General features: G+C 33.6%; 2 long non-coding RNA genes across 3 annotated transcripts; both read left to right on the top strand.

Annotated features, from left to right (window-relative positions):
• Positions 1 to 2,984: 2,984 nt before the first annotated feature.
• LOC117115777 lies at positions 2,985 to 5,032 on the top strand. Its single transcript, XR_004446610.1, has 3 exons — positions 2,985 to 3,224; positions 3,613 to 3,762; positions 4,247 to 5,032. It is a non-coding gene; the product is annotated as an uncharacterized LOC117115777 (long non-coding RNA).
• A 138-nt stretch (positions 5,033 to 5,170) lies between these two features.
• LOC117115780 lies at positions 5,171 to 8,490 on the top strand. 2 transcript variants are annotated; one of them, XR_004446612.1, is made up of 5 exons: positions 5,171 to 5,301; positions 5,641 to 5,741; positions 5,955 to 6,154; positions 6,448 to 6,598; positions 7,083 to 8,490. It is a non-coding gene; the product is annotated as an uncharacterized LOC117115780 (long non-coding RNA). The 2 variants fall into 2 exon arrangements; XR_004446611.1 differs by having other exon boundaries at positions 5,641 to 6,154.
• The last annotated feature ends 9,558 nt before the right edge of the window (positions 8,491 to 18,048 follow it).

Genomic DNA, 18,048 nt, shown 5'->3' with positions numbered 1-18,048 from the left:
TTCCCTACTGTACATCTTCCAATTGGTTACCCATTCATCTGAGAATTAACTTGTTATTTGTATAGAAGTTACTCCATAAATCATTCCCCACTACATCTCCAATCTAATTTAACTATTCTGCTGTTTGCACCTGGTTAGGTCTACCTCATCTTCATCATCTACCATTCTTAACTACTGGTCACCTTTATACTTGTGGCAATCATTCTTTTATTGTTGCTGCGCCGAAGCTTTGGAACGAATCTCTTGAGACTGTGTGAGTCTCCATCTTTGACTGGCTTCAAATCTTAGCAGCTCAAATCACATCTTTTCTTCTTTATATTAATTCTGAAGTTGGTTCCTTTTCATCTGGTTTTTGTTTTTAGTTCTTCCTTTTTTTTGTGCACTTGGGCTGTGGTGTCTTAGTGCATAGAGATAATTTTGTAATAAATAATAAATTTATATGTAAGTCATATTTAGTGCATTATCACAGATACTGTAATTCTCAAATAGAAGCCTATGGGCTACTTCTTTTTTTAGAACCCTAGAATGGGCTTCTTTTGAAGGTGGTATAGTTTTAGAGATGGGCTTCTTTTCAAGATTACTTTTCAAACTGAAAAGGGGACTTCTTTTCAAAAAGAATATTGTGAATATTTTGAATTTGCTAGTTTAAAACCTTGTAAGACTACTAAAGACCTTTTTAATTATGGAATTTGCAATCCTCTTCTTGCTCCTAATCAGTCATCTGATCTGTATGCGGTACTCTATTTGTTATTGTTTTGAATACTCGAGTTAATATCACTGTAAAGATCGGTGAACTATTTTTGCTGATTGTGTCTGTTGTAAACGACACCATAATTATTGTTTCTGTATTTTTAACATGAAATTTCTGTTACAATATCACTAGCAATTGTTTTAATGAAATGAAAACAATCAACTTGAAACGATTCAAGCCCGATGACAAGAGAAAAATTGTGACTTTGACATCTGTCAGTCAAAAAAATATGGTTAAGTCCTTAATCATTTCATTTTTTATTATTCAGATTGAAGAACAGTTCAGAAAAACGAAATCAAAGGTACTCCATATGAATGTCATGTGAAGAGAACAGTTTACGCCATCGACAACCAGTTTGCATCACAAAGCTAGATGGTGAAGGAACTTCAACGAGTTGTTTGTGGATTTCTTACAACGATGCCTGAGACGATCTCGCTCAAGTGGCTAAAATTCAACTAATACTGGAGGAGATTGGTAGAGAAATTGTCTGCAAGACTTACGGTGAAGTATGATTTTATTATAAATTTGTATAGAAATGTTTACCGACTGTGATAAAATGTATTACAGTATTTTTCATAGACATGATTTACACGATTATTATTATTGACTTGTGAAATTAATGTAGTGTAATTTATTGTATTAGGTCTGTAAAGTTGCACATGAATGCAACATTTCCAAAAAAAACCCAAAAAAAACAGCATCCACAACCTCCTCAATTACTTTCACAATCTTGGTATCATTCTGTTCTTTGAAAACCACATACTTCTAAAGCATAGAGTGATAACAAACCCATGGAAGCTGATGGACATCTTGAAAAAATCATCACAGTTGTGCAACCTAATGACAATGAAAAGGTGATTAAAATAATATACATCTCAATTATCATTAATTTCAGTGGCCTTCAGTGATCAAGATATGGCATAGGTTAGATGATGAAGGTACTGGAGGAAGAATTAGACAAAATCTATGGAGAGATGAGATTAGCAAAGATGAAACTTGCTTTGAGATCATCTTGGAATTGATGAGAATTAACTTGTTATTTGTATAGAAGTTACTCCATAAATCATTCTCCACTACATCTCCAATCTAATTTCACTATTCTGCTGTTTGCACCTGGTTAGGTCTACCTCATCTTCATCATCTACCATTCTTAACTACTGGTCACCTTTATACTTGTGGCAATCATTCTTTTATTGTTGCTGCACCGAAGCTTTGGAACGAATCTCTTGAGACTGTGTGAGTCTCCATCTTTGACTGGCTTCAAATCTTGGTGGCTCAAATCACATCTTTTTTTCTTTATATTAATTCTGAACTTGGTTCCTTTTCATCTGGTTTTTGTTTTTAGTTCTTCCTTTTTTTGGTGCACTTGGGCTGTGGTGTCTTAGTGCATAGAGAAGATTTGTATAACTGGTCACCTTTATACTTGTGGCAATCATTCTTTTATTGTTGCTGCACCGAAGCTTTGGAACGAATCACTTGAGACTGTGTGAGTCTCCATCTTTGACTGGCTTCAAATCTTGGCGTCTCAAATCACATCTTTTTTTTTTTTATATTAATTCTGAACTTGGTTCCTTTTCATCTGGTTTTTGTTTTTAGTTCTTCCTTTTTTTGGTGCACTTGGGCTGTGGTGTCTTAGTGCATAGAGATAATTTTGTAATAAATAATAAATTTATATGTAAGTCATATTTAGTGCATTATCACACATACCGTAATTCTCGAATAGAAGCCCATGGGCTACTTCTTTTTTTAGAACCCTAGAATGGGCTTCTTTTGAAGGTGATATAGTTTTAGAGATGGCTTCTTTTCAAGACTACTTTTCAAACTGAAAAGGGGACTTCTTTTCAAAAAGAATATTGTGAATATTTTGAATTTGCTAGTTTAAAACCTTGTAGGACTACTAAAGACCTTTTTAATAATGGAATTTGCAATCCACTTCGTGCTCCTAATCAGTCATCTGATCTGTATGCGGTACTCCATTTGTTATTGTTTTGAATGCTCGAGTTAATATCACTGTAAAGATCGGTGAACTATTTTTGATTGTGTCTGTTGTAAACGACACCATAATAACTGTTTCTGTATTTTTAACATGAAATTTCTGTTACAAATGAAATGAAAACAATCAACTTGAAACGATTCAAGCCCGATGACAAGAGAAAAAATGTGACTTTGACCTCTGTCAGTCAAAAAAATATTATTAAGCCCTTAATCATTTCATTTTTTATTATTCAGATTGAAGAACAGTTCAGAAAAATTTTCAACGAAATCAAAGGTACTCCATATGAATGTCATGTGAAGAGAACAGTTTACGCCATCGATAACCAGTTTGCATCTCAAAGCTAGATGGTGAAGGAACTTCAACGAGTTGTTTGTGGATTTCTTAAAACGATGCATGATACGATACCGCTCAAGTGGCTAAAATTCAACTAATACTGGAGGAGATTGGTAGGGTAACTGAGTGCAAGACAACGATGAAGTATGATTTTATTATAAATTTATATAGAAATGTTTACCGACTGTGATATAATGTATTACAGTATTTTTCATAGGCATGATTTACACGATTATTATTATTGACTTGTGAAATTAATGTAGTGTAATTTATTGTATTAGGTCTGTAAAGTTGCATATGAATGCAAAATTTCCAAAAAAAAACAAAAAAAAAACAGCATCCACAACCTCCTCAATTACTTTCACAATCTTGGTATCATTCTGTTCTTTGAAAACCACATACTTCTAAAGCATAGAGAGAACAAACCCATGGAAGCTGATTGACATCTTGGAAAAATCATCACAGTTGTGCAACCTAATGACAATGAAAAGGTGATTAAAATAACATACATCTCAATTATCATTAATTTCAGTGGCCTTCAGTGATCAAGATGTGGCATAGGTTAGATGATGAAGGTATACTGGAGGAAGAGTTAGCCAAAATCTATGGAGAGATGAGATTAGCAAAGATGAAACTTGCTTTGAGATCTTCCTAGAATTGATGAAGCAGTTTGGACTTCTGTGTGAGTAGAATTGTGTTTTTGCAATGGCAACATAAATTTCATTTTACAGAAAGTTGTTATTAAATTAACATGCATGAGATTTATTCAGATGTATATTTGATGATTATAAGAAAATTAATCTGGCAAACATAATCTCAATCAAAAATTACTATACAGAATATAGCTACATATTCTTCCACTTTTCTCAGCTTTAATTTTTTTATTTTAAAATTTGACAGTAAAATCAGGAAAACACATACCGCCGACGTTTGATTTCCAGCATTTTTTGTTTTTTAGCAAAAAGTTTTACTCACTTTTTGTTTTGTGTAGCAATTCCAAATTGTGCGCGGCATTTTTTCTGCAGTGATAATGAATGATTAATAAACAAAAGAAATTACACTTTTCAAATTTGAAAATCACAATGATGCGTCTTTATTTTTCAACACTCAAATATTCTCTTACTTTAATTTTCCCATCAATTAAATATTATACCCACCCTGTGTAGAAGTTGACCTGGTCATGATTACCAATTTACCGACCATGTGACAATAGCATAGGCCATTGCTTGTCTCACTCCCACTGTCGTACTGTCCCGTATTCACTGCAAGCAATGTCCGGCCCGGTTTCAAACTGCGAGAAAAAAAAGTAAGATGATTTGTATACTACACACATCCATTAGTCTTTTGTGCAATAGGATGTAGATTTTACAGTCAAATAATAGGTTAATTGTGTGATAAGTATACAGTATCATCACATTTTAAAAATATATTAGTCTTAAAGCTTAGATACTGAAGTCTTCCCTTTTTTCACATTATAAAAGTAGACAGGCCCGTAAGGCCTATTGAATTATACAGATTGAGTGACTTTTTGTAGAAAATCTTCATTTTATAACATGCCGTAGTGCATTAAGAGTGCAAAACTGAAGTACAAAATTTGAGTCAAACCAGGTTCACCTATCACCATCTTGGATTTGCCAAAAAAATTGTCACAACAATATTCTGGTGCATTTTATAAGCTTTACAAATCAAGGTGTAGTGGAATTTAAAAATATTTCCACTTGTTCAAAATAACAACATAAATGCTGATGATAATGCAGGCATATATGGTGAACAAGTAGCAAAGCCTTTAAAAATACTTTGTTGAATATCTTGGCTCCACATAGTCTACAGTGTCTTTGTCATCTCTTTCAGGTTTTTTTTTTGCTCCTAACCACACAAAAGGTCATAAGGCTGCTTTCCCCCAACCAAAAATGATGCCAGGTTCAGTCCCCAACACCTAATGCATGAAATTTTTGAACTTAGTAGAGAATGACAAATAATTGATTAAATTGTTCAACTACAATGATCCCTATAATTATCTTAAAAAATAGCCATTGGTTGATTGATAACTCTTTGTATCAATATCTTATAAAACTTTAAACAGCCATTGGTGTGCTGGACAAACTTGCAATAATGTTTTGCCAATGCTTAGACATTAGACAATGATAAATCAGATGCAAGAGGAAATTGACAAGTACAAGCAAAATTCAGAGAATGTTCAAGAATAAGAAAGTAGTTTCAGGTCAGTGACAAACTCAGAAAACCCACCATTATATCACTCTAATCTAATTATTTAAAATCACTCTGATTAAAATACGATATGATTTTCCCTAGATGATGGAATCTGAACTTATGATTTTATTTTACTATTAGGATATTTAGTCAACATTAGCTGTTGACTATTAAATGTTTGAGTTGTGTTTAGTAGGGATAGCTGCTTTACGAAAATATTGAATGAGTTAATTTCTGGCATTCCATAATATAATTTAATAATATTGACTTGTAACATTCATGCAAAAATCTACATTTTGAAATACATGGATTAGTGTACAATATTAGATATTAGTTTATTATTTTATAGAAATGTTGGATCAGCAGTTCAGTGCTCTGAAGACAGTTGTCTCGAAGTGGTATGATGAAAACAAATGTCCTCCTCTGTTGAAAGTGTTGTTTAGAGATAAGGTGAAACATGGGACACTAGCAGAAATAACTAACACAATGGACTGAATGATTTGGTTGTACATGTTGAGATAAATTCAAATGATCTCACTTTACTGTACGATACCGTCAAAATAACTGAGCATTATGGTCTCAAAATAAAGATTCAAGAAACACTGCCATCATTCTCAGATGTTAAAGAAAGAAACTTTCAACAAAACATTTCATACTTCACAGGTAAAAGCTTACTGTAAATGAAATTGGGAAACGTATTGACTCCACTTGACAATATAATACACCACTCAAAAGCAGTATACCAACAGCTATGGTCATTGATGTTGAAGACAGACTGGAAATCAGTGAAGGAAATATGAAGGAATTCATTGAGTCTTTGGAAGACCTTAATCTTTGCATGGCGTTGAAGGCACTGACAGAAGGTATTATTCACTGTTTTAAAGAAGGTCGTTATTATGTCAGCCATTTTGACTGTCGTAAAGTACCTTCAAATTGTATAGTATATTTATATTTTTATACTGTATACTACTACGGTGTTAACAAACATGTTTTGTATACTGGTAAAGGTGATCTTCGTAGATATTAAACAGTGCTACAACAACAACAAAAAAACTGTTTTTTTATTAACATTGTTTTTTAGCACATATTAACAAATTGTAAAAAACAATTTTATGTATTTAAAACAATTATAAAAGTTTTAAATTTATTACTTTAGGCATCAATTTACCAAGCTATGGAAGAAACTTGTTGATGAAGGAAAGTTAGTCGGACATCCTTGGAGAGATGAGCTTAGCAAAGACGAAACTAGCTGTGAGGTCTTCTTGGAATTAATGAAGTAGTTTGGACTGCTCTTTGAGCAGATTAAGGTACTATATTTAGATTAATAAAAGTTTTTTTTTTAATTATCCTCTTTCCTGCTATTTTTTAAACCAAAAGTATGGATAAATTGCCATGTAAACTAACTAAGAATTATTTATCCATTTACTGATTTTTTCCTGATTTGCTTAGAGGGTGGAATCTGAAAAAATAATTATTAATAATTTAGTATTTAATTAAATTTAATAAATACTATAAAATGATACATTATTTTGATGTAATAATTATTCATTATAGATGAAAAATACTCAAACTATTTAATATCAATTAATCATTACTATTATATTACATGTCTTAGATAAAATTTTCAAAACGTTTCATATCAAAACAAAGAATGATACGACATCCTCAACATTGCTTTAAATGCTTCTGTCATTATCATCTTTTTACTGTGTAGATGTTTCGCATTCTACTAATTTCTGCCAGTTCTGTCCTGGTCGAGTTTTAATATTGATGTCTTTATTTTTCGTCTAGGATATTGCAATTGATTGCGGAAGAGATTGGCAAGGACTGGAATTCATTTGGCGGCACCGTTGGTCTAAAATGGATAGCATTGAGATGGACTTTCAGCAACTGTGGACGCAAGTCTGGAAATGCTGGTCAAGTAGCAAGAAAGTAAACCACCTTGGAGAGATAGGCTGTTACTAAAGAACTCTGGGAGTACTATCTTAAACAAAAAGTAATGAAAGAACATTTGTAGGTACACATTGGTACCAGAATTTTGAAAGACAATTACACAGTGATTAGGCCTGGGGCTAGTTTCCCACACTCCCTTCAGTGAGAGCATGACCCCACCACTGTGATTATGACTCTCAATGTGATATCTTTTAAGAATTAAGAAGATTAATTGAAATGTTTGAGGGCGTTGTTTAGTATACCTAGATCGAATGTACATTTAGTCGGATAAAGATTGTGGACAATGCTACATATTTTAAATTTAATTTATATTTAAAACAATACGGAATTCCAAATCATTCCGGTAGGATGCAGTATTTTTTCACTACATAACAATTTTTATTCAAAAACTAAAGCTCAACTGAATACAATTCACTGTACAGTTTCAAATTCCACAATGAATAATGAAAAAGAAGCATTTAAAAAGGCTACACAATAGTAGGCATGGCCCGTATCCACGGGCTGGGATGGTTGCATACGCAGCTCCTTATTAAAAAAAAAAATGCTCGGTATTTTTAAGACAGTTAAAAATATACTGAGTTAAAAAAAAAAAAATAACCAGTAATCTATCAGAATCTGACAACACCCTACAATACCAAAGCTGTGATTCAACTGGCTCTTCCCCTTTACACTGTCAGTGTTTCTAGGCGATACCCATACCCCACTTGGTCCGTTTTTGGCTATCCTGGCTATGACCCGAAATGGTCACATCCTCGTCCCTTGTTCAGTGAATTAAATTAGAATAAAATAGGCATTTTTCAGTTGTACTTCATCTTGGTTTTGTAATGGAGATTATTATTCTATTTCTTTAAAGTGTTATATAAGCAAAACTAATGCTATGTAAATGTCTTGTAAACTATAAAGGAACATAAACATTATTGATATCTGAAAGTATGAACTGAAGGTTTTAGTTATTGTGTGTATATTTTCAAGATTATATTAGGCAAAAAAAAGATTGTTGTGTTGTTTTGCACTTAAATGGAAAAAATCTAGATCATCGGTCGGTCAGTCATTCAATCGGATTTTTTTTTTCCTGAAATTGGATAGGCCTCAAACTGCAGTCCCTATTAGGAAGGCTTCGTAGTCACCACAATAGAAGGCAAGCTTTCCAAACAAAATGTGTTCAAAAGTAATGACAGAATAAATACTAGCACAAGTATATGTATAATTGAAATGAACGAAAATAAATCAGTTTGATGAAAAAAAATTTTACTTGAAAACGTAAAATTATTTGTGTATCTGATCCACACGATCACGCATAGGCAGGTGACTCAAGCAAAACCATAATATATCTACGAAAAATATCCAAACATGCGCCCTCTATGTAATACAAGCGAGCGAAGTAAACTTGAGAAAAAACAAAAGAAAAAAATTGGTTCGTGGTTGGCCTAAAATTAACTTAGATAACGTCTAGCTATGTATCGGCTTTAAAGCGATGGCTAGACCTAAGCCTGTGTTAATTAATTGTCCAATATACCGTTAAGTAATGAATACGATTTTTGATTCAAGCAGCCACTAGTTGTACATTAGTAAAGAATAGGCCTAGACCTGGTCGTGGCTTGACAGCTCAAGCCACATACAGGTACATAGTCATACATAGTAGTCGTCGCGCTCGGTTCTCAAAATTATGCCTTCTATTTTACCGATTTTACGCGTGCATCTGTTGCCCAATTTTGGTAAAAATACATGTCTGGTTTAGATTTTATATTCTAAATGTTAATTTCGGAAGCGATATTCTCAAATTTGTACTTGACTGAAAGTAAGACCTTTGAACAATAAAAAAAAAAAAAAAAATACCGACCCGATTTTCTGGGAAATCTTGATCGGTCGCGGAGGGTAAGACAACTTATTATTTTTTTTTTTGGCCTGATTATCCATACAATTCCCACACGTTATGCGCAACAGCTTTCGGTGATGCTAATTGGTCGGTCGAATCGAGGAGCCTTCCCGATTGCACCGAATACGCTCTACCGCGACAATGTAGCGATTTTAAGAATATAAGGCTTTTACCGCTTAACCTTTTTCTGATGATTATTCAAGGAGCAGAGAGAATTATAACGCTGGTCGGGGTTTGAACCGGGGTCTTCAGCATAAATAGCAGGAACAATGCCTTTCAGCCATCAGCTCAGCTTATTACTATTATTTTTTATTATCATTTGTTTTATTATTATTATTATTACTATTTGTATTATAATTTGAGAAGGTCGATTTGTTTGATATTTCAGACTTGTATTGTAATGTGAATTTTTTACCATTTTAATCTATTGAGTTATTTCTTTCTCCCCAAAATGGAAAGCCTTATTCTAATCAATTCTTACAGGGCATTTCTTGAGTTCCTATTTAACGTTCATTAAAATATCGTAAAAGAAAATAATTTTACACTAAAACGAATTTTCAAAATTTTCAAAAAGGACTTGTCACCTACAAATGCAACACGTGAGAACTCATTATTCGAATTACGTTAAGTACAGTGGAAGGAGCAGAGTCATATTCAGTATGTGTAGAACGTACCACTTAAGCGAGTGCTGCTGATACAAAGGCGTATTATGTTCTGTATTAAATAAAACGTAATTATGTGTATATGTATGTATTATACACGCATTATACATGTATGAAAATGATTAGGCTAAACTTGATTGATAATTCAAGACAAATTAATGAGTAATATTTAATTATTATTGCTGCGTCGTACCTCATAAACACAATATAGGCCTAATTTATTTTATGTAAATGATATCCCAAACCATGCACTAATTGTTATTACACCTTAGCTTATCTTTGTAGTCAATTAATACTGAGCGGTTCAAATACTTCACATTGTCATCACATCCATGTATATAAAAATAGTGTAGAAATTTAATACTAGATATTTTAACATACAAAATATGTGAATCAGAAATACCCAGAGACACTTCAACAAATGAAAAAGGAAATTTTCGTTAAAAAATTTTGGATTGGACGAGGGAAACGCTTTCCTGACGAGAGCAAAGTGGGCGTGATCGAGCGTTGCTTAAAATGAATCGAAAGTGGTCCAGAGGGCGAAGCCTCCAAAAATTTTTAGTTGTTTCAAAAGCTTATTTAAACAATTTTAGAGCCTACTATATGTACAAAATACATAGAATATTTTTCTTTCGAACGAATTGTGTTTTAGTTCCTGACTCCCTGACGAGGGGCCAGCTCCAACCCGAGGGGTCCTGGCTCTGCCCCCCACCCCCGCTGGCGCCACAAACTTATTACGGGAAGTACCCTCAAGAACACATCACCCCTGGTGACTAAGTTGGCCATAGGGAGGTGATCGGTCTGCTGTGAGCTTTTTGTAATAACGCACGAAAGCATGTAGGCCTATTTAAACATGTCGAAGATGATATTTTGTTATCAACCGAACGCTATAGGCCATTGCGGAGGCATCTTTCTCTTCGAATGATCATGTTTTGTGGGTACTTTTATCCATAGCATTTACTTCTGGCCTACAAATACTCAAAATTACATTAGTGTCCGATGTTAGCAGATAGTTTTGTTATAGATTAAATGTACGTACAATAGGCGCCTGTTATTAAAAATAGCCCGATTATTATTTTGGCCCCGAAACCTAGACTCAGAATTAATTCAGTTAGGATTAAAATAATAAATTGTACAATATTCACTTATATATTGGGCCAGGATGATTGGTGGGAATAGTTGTACTATTTTTAGGCCAATTTTAAAGCCCTGACGTTCATACCATCAAACCAGACCCCTATAATTCGCGCCAGTGGTTATAAAACCTTAACGCATGTTATTATTATGAAAAAACAAAAGCCGGATTGTTTACTTGTAAGCATTTTCATTTCATTCCTTATATTTAACCACAATTTACATAAAATGGTTAGTAAAAGATAATAGTGTCTCTATAACCCACGAGGGGTCTATTGTCCCTTTATACCAAAGAAAGATAAAAAGGAAAAAAGTGATAAATGACCAAAATAAAAAAACAAAAACAAAAAAAAACAAAAAAACACAAACATACTGTAAACTATAAAATAAAATAAAGATAAGGAAAAGTATTTTTCATTGGGGGGGGGGGGGATGATTGGCGTGTTAGCCAGTGTCGTCGGGGCAGGGGGAGAAAAGAAAGAGAGTAGAGGGAGGGAAAGCGAAAGAAGAGGAAAAGAAAAAGAGAAGAGAAAAATAAAGACAAGAATAGAAAGGAAGATATAATGAACAGATATCACAATACCCGGCAACCCCTTCTCCACTTCAAAAGGTGTCCATTATCGCATTTGATCTAAGATGCCAGATAATCCCTGCAGTAGCGTAACCACCGGATGACAAGAGGAAAATATCCATCTGAGGAAAATCTTTCCCCATTGAAACCTAATCACCCCGGAAAATGCCTGAAACCATCAAATTTGGAGCGCTTTGCGCACAATTTTGGTTGAGGTAGGCCTTTCCTCAAAAAATTGCACACTTTAGGGAGTTTTGAACAATTTCGAAGAAATTAGAATTAAAAACGATTTTTCGCGCGCTTTGCGCGCAATTTTCAAGGTTAAAGCTTGTGCTCGCCCTCCTGTGCCTTTTAAATTGTTTAAACACATAATATAGTCCCAAACTTAAGAAAGAAAATTTAAGATAAATCGTTTTACCAAAAAGAAGGGCCTCAATGTGTAATGATGGTGAAAGAATATATTTGTAATAAATAAAGCCATAATGAAAATGGTTATAGTCAGTTTTGAAAGAAACGAGTGTGGCCATATATAACATAAGCGTATTTCTTGTTGAGGTAGGCTAATTTCCTCTTAAAATCTCACACTTTAGGGAGTTTTGATCAATTTCGACGAAATTAGAATTAAAAACAATTTTTTTTCGCGCGCAAATTTTGAAGGTTAGGGCTTGTGCTTGCCTTCCTTTGCCTTCTAAGTTATTTTAAAACATAATAGTCCCAAACTCAAGAAATAAAATTTAAGATATATCGTTTTACCTAAAAGAAGGGCCTCAATGTGTAATGATGGTGAAAGAATATATTTGTAATAAATAAAGTCATAATGAAAATGCTTATAGTCAGTTTAAAAAAAAACGGGGAAAAAAAACAAAAAAAAAACGAGTGTGGCCATATATAACATAAGTGCATTTCTTGTTGAGGTAGGCTAATTTCCTCTTAAAATTGCACATTTTACGGAGTTTTTGATCAATTTCGACGAAATTAGAATTAAAAACACTAAATTTTTTCGCGCGCCTCGTGCGCATTTTTTAAGGTTGAAGCATGTGCTTGCCCTCTTTTGCCTTTTAAGTTATTTAAACACATAATAGTCCTAAACTTCAAGAAAGAAAAGTTAAGATAGATCGGACCTAAAAGAAGGGCCTCAATGTGTAATGATGGTGAAAGAATATGTTTGTAATACATAAAGCCATAATGAAAATGCTTATAGTCAGTTTCAAAAAAACGAGTGTGGCCATATATAACATATGCGCATTTCTTGTTGAGGTAGGCCAATTCCCTCTAAAAATTGCACATTTTAGGGTGTTTTGATCAATTCCGACGAAATTAGAATTAAAAACACACAAAATTTTCGCACGCTTCGCGCGCATTTGTTAAGGTTAATGCTTGTGCTTGCCCTCCTTTGCATTCTAAGTTATTTAAATGCATAATAGGCCCAACTCCAATAGAAAAAAAAATTAAGATAGATCGTTTTGCCTAAGAAGGGCCTTAATCTGTATTGATGGTGAAGGAATATGTTTGTAATAAAACCATGATGAAAATGCTTATATTTAGTTTCAAACACACGTGTGTGTGCCTTTATTAAAAATAACATAAGCCCTATGTCGTATTTTTTTCTATGTGGGTGGAGAAAAAATGATGGGGTATCACACCGGGTCATAAATTACTAACCGGGAAAATTATTATCTTTGCCCATCCCCCTCCCCCTCCCGACCCAAGACCCCTGTTACGCGCCTGGTCACAATACATTTAAAAGTCTCGATAAAATTTTGTTTGTGACGTTTTGTGGCTACTTCACATGCAGAACGCATTTGCTCAATTTTCATTGGAAATTTACGACGACCCTTTATTAAGTAAAGATACTTTATTGACGGAATGAATGATTGACGGATTCTCTTTTAACAAAAACAAAAGCCGAATTGGACTTTTACTGTTTACATGTAAGCACTTTCATTTCATTCCATATATTTAACCACAATTTACATTATTATTATTATTATTATTATTATTATTATTATTATTATTATTATTATTATTATTATTATTATTATTGTTACTATTGTTATATTATTATTAGTATTATTAATATATTATAGTATTTTATTATTGTTGTTGTTATTGTTATTATTATTATTATTATTATTAGTATTATTAATATTAGTATTATTATTATTAATATTATTATTATCATCATCACCATCATAGTGTTTGATGTAAAGTTTGTCTTTTTTGTTGACACATGTTCGTTATGATTTCCCTTGAAAGTGATTTTTTTGCTTTTGGATTCCTCCGTGCGAGCATGTGACTTTTCTCGCTATAAAATCATCGGCGATAAATCAGACATAACCCTCAAACTGTCGATCAACAAGCCCCCGTTTCGGCTTGTCTCGTCATTTAACAGACGATAATTTGGATGCTTTAATGTGGTTGATTTTCAAAGTGACTTTCTACCACGGACAGAACCGGTATCATCTTCAGTATGTACGAATTTCAAAGTTCAGCGGTATATCAAACCCCCAATCTGCCGATCAAAATGCCCCCTTTTCGGCTTGTTTCACGGTGATTTTACAGACGATAATTCGGTTTGCTTTAGATAGTGTGGTTAACTTTCAAAGTGACCTTCTGCCACGGACAGTACAGGTATCATCTTTAGTATTTACCAATCAAAAAGTTCGGCGGTAATCTTACATAAACCCCAACCTGTCGATCAATAACCCCCATTTTCGTCGTGTCTCGTGATTTACAAACGATAATTAGGGTTGCTTAATGTGGTTGATTTTCAAAGTGACTTTCTGCCATGAACAGAACAGGTATCTTTAGTTCCAATAACAAAGTTCAGCATTGAGAAAAAAAAAATACAGGTCCTATTCAGGACGCACGTCTATGCAATGCGGCGCCGTGGGTTGCGTGGAGGAACTCTCGTACAAATCTCCCCAATTTCCCCCTCCCCTTCCTTTCCACGTCGGCCCGGACCTAATAAAAAAGAACAATAGAAGTATCTCGGCAGGGATTTTAGCTCTCATTGTAATTCCATAAACACCCCTAATAACACCCCTATCAGCGCAAATAGCAGAAACAATATATTTCAGTCAACCGCTCAGCTTATTACTATTATTTTTATTATTTGTTTTATTATTATTATTATTATTATTATTATTGTTTGTATTATAATTCGAGAAGGTCGATTTGTTTGATATTTCAGATTTGTATTCTAATGTGAATTTTTTACCATTTTAATCTATTGAGTTATTTCTTTCTATCCAATTTTTGTAATTATGTTTTATTTTTGCAAAATGCAAGTTTTTAAATAAAATTGAAATTGATAAATTGATTGAATGAATTAATGAATGAATGAATGATTGATTATTGTGCTGTATGAAGTGTGTACTGGGATGTCTAACTACGGCCTATTCTTTGCCATTAGTCGATGTCTGTCAATCAGGGCCAGTCAGCGCCTCTATAGAGGGCGTTCCGACAAGATACATTTCAACCCAACCGTCTTCACAAGACTGAGTAAAATAACCTATGCAGGCCCGTCGGAAGCAATTTTCACTTGTCCGACCAGATTTTTCGGGGTAGATAATTTAAGGCACACTCTCACACGTTCCAGAAACTAAATTCCAGAAATTAAGACTGCATCTAATTTTTCGTACAGGAAACACTTTTAAATGTATTAAGCTTTTGAGGAATGTGAGATCCCCCTCCCTCTTCTCACCTCAAATTGATTGATTGATTGATTGATGTTCTGTATTAAATAAAACGTAATAATGTGTGTATGCATGTATGTACATAGGAATAGAATGAAAGAATGTGAAAGATATCAAATATGGAAGGAAAGATTGAAATGAATTAAAATGCTAGAAAGAAAACGAAAGATTTAAAAGGAATAAGAAAGAAAACGCATATATTGAAAGTAACAAGAAAGAAAACGGAAGACTAAAAAGTAATAAAGAAAACGGAAGATTGAAAAGAAATAAGAAAGAAAAAGAACTAAAGAAGGAAAGGAATAAAAAAGAATAGATAGTATATAGAAATTATATGCAAGGCGGAAAAGGAATAGAACTAAAAAGATAAAAAATGTTGATAGATTACAGAACATTAGAAAATAAAAACACTGAATAATGTTTGCTGTCAAAACCACTGGCGGATTCAGGGGGTGGGGGAAGACGGACAGAGGCCTCCCCCTAAATTGCCCAAAATGGGAAAAAAGAGAAAATTATATTCAAATTTTAAGTCTTAGAGTGGCCGCATTTCCGACTGTCTAAGGTTGCCATAATTTCAAATTTTCTTACCTCAACCCCAATGTTGGGGCTGAGGTAATAATCGACCCTCCATCTCTGAATGTACCTCCCTGGCCCCCTTCATTTCTTGGACTCCCAGCGAAAAAAATAAACATTTAATAATCGGTTTATATTGCATCTTCAAAATCCACTCGAACTCTTTGGTTTGGATTGGATTGGATTTGTTCGGTGTAAACACCAAGGATAGCCTATGAAAATCTAAAAGAAGACTTATTTCCAGTGGGGTCCTTCTAGTGGTGATTGGACAATACACCGGCAGACAATCCCCTCTTTTCCGAAGAGTGTACTGTGTTCTTTAACGTGCACATGGGCCATAAATACACACGGGATCAACGGCTTAAACGTCTTATCCGATAGACGGTGCGCTATCGTAACTTGTATTTTAGCCCTCCAGCTGAAACACAAGGAGAAGCAGGGATGGGAATTGAACCAGAGACCTATAGGGCCTACATCTCCACGGTTCAGCACACACACAGTGGCTACCGCCAGATTAGCCAACTGAGCTGCTCTCAGAAGGGCTGTGTCTTTAGTGCGCCCCCTTCCTCATTTTGGTCTACTTTCCACAAATTCACATCCACCCAATAAAAATCTTGCGTATGGGTCAGACTTTTTTAAATGTTAATAATTATTTTAAATAAATATTTAGCATAGATAATTACAGGGAATTTTAATGAATTAACAATCTATTTACATGCTATATTCAAATCCGAAGCAATTAGTATTATACTCGCATTATACATGTATGAAAATGATTAGGCTAAACTTGATTGATAATTCAAGACAAATAGATAATGAGTAATATTTAATTATGATTGCTGCGTCGTACCTTAAAAAACACAATATCGGCCTAATTTATTTTAAGTAAATGGTGTCGTCACCATTGTAATGCCAGCATTATTTTCCTATCCCAAACCATGCACTAATTGTTATTACACTTTAGCTTATCGTGTCTTTGTAATTAAATTATACTGAGAGGTTCAAATACTTCACATTGTGATCACATCCATGTATATAGAAAATAGTGTAGAAATTTAATAGATATTTTAACATACAAAATATATGAATCAGAAATACCCAGAGACTTGAACAAATGAAAAAGGACATTTTTTTTAAAGAATTTTGGATTGGACGAGAGAAACGCTTTCCCCGACGAGAGGAAAGTGGGCGTGATCGAGCGTTGCTTAAAATGAATCGAAAGTGGTCCAGAGGGCGAAGCCTCCAAAAATTTTTAGTTGTTTCAAAAGCTTATTTAAACAATTTTAGAGCCTACTATATGTACAAAATACATGGATTTTGTGTTTTCTTTCGAACGAATTGTGATTTTTGTCTCTGACGAGGGAGCCAACTCCACCCCGACGAGGGGTCCTGGCATCCGCAAGCACCCCCACCCCCCGCTGGTGCCACAAACCAAGTCGGCCATAGGGAGGTGATCGGTCTGCTGTGAGCTTTTTGTAATAACTCACGAAAGCATGTAGGCCTAATTCAACATGTCGAAGATGATATTTCGACATGTCGAAGAACGCTATAGGCCATTGCGGGGGTATCTTTCTCTTCCAATGATCATGTTTTGTGGATACTTTTATCCATAGCATTTAATTCCGGCCTACAAAAATATACTCAAAATTACAAACCTTAACGCATGTTATTATTATGTAAAAACAAAAGCCGAATCGGGCTTTAACTGTTTACATGTAAGCATTTTCATTTCATTCCATATATTTAACCACAATTTACATAAAATGGTTAGTAAAAGATAATAGTAACTCTATAGCCCACATGGGGTCTATTGTTATTTTATACCAAAGAAACATAAAAAGGAACAAACTGATAAATTACCAAAATAAAATTTACAAAAAAAAAACCAAAAAACAAACAAAGATAATGTAAACAATAAAATNAAAAAAAAAAAAAAAAAAAAATAAAAGAAAGTATATATATATATATATATATATATATATATATATATATATATATATATATGGATATATATGGATATATATATATATATATGTATAAACAATTTCAAATAAGATATAATACATAAAATATTGCACAATATTAAAACCATAGCAAAATAAGTCTAACATTTTATCATCTCTAGGGTTGAACAAACATTGGCTGTACAGCCAAATGTGATAGTTGAATTCGAAGCCTATTTGTACTCCTGTTCATTCAATTGTCATTTTTATCGACTGCATTGACTAATGAGGAACGGTTGATAATAAAAAACATCGATATTGCTTAAATCAAACATTAAACTATTGACAAT

This window comes from Anneissia japonica, unplaced genomic scaffold (genome assembly GCF_011630105.1).
Source record: "Anneissia japonica isolate Jap-2015-1 unplaced genomic scaffold, ASM1163010v1 scaffold1455_len155807_cov116, whole genome shotgun sequence".
Taxonomy (NCBI): domain Eukaryota; kingdom Metazoa; phylum Echinodermata; class Crinoidea; order Comatulida; family Comatulidae; genus Anneissia; species Anneissia japonica.
This window is presented reverse-complemented; position numbering and strand designations above follow the sequence as displayed.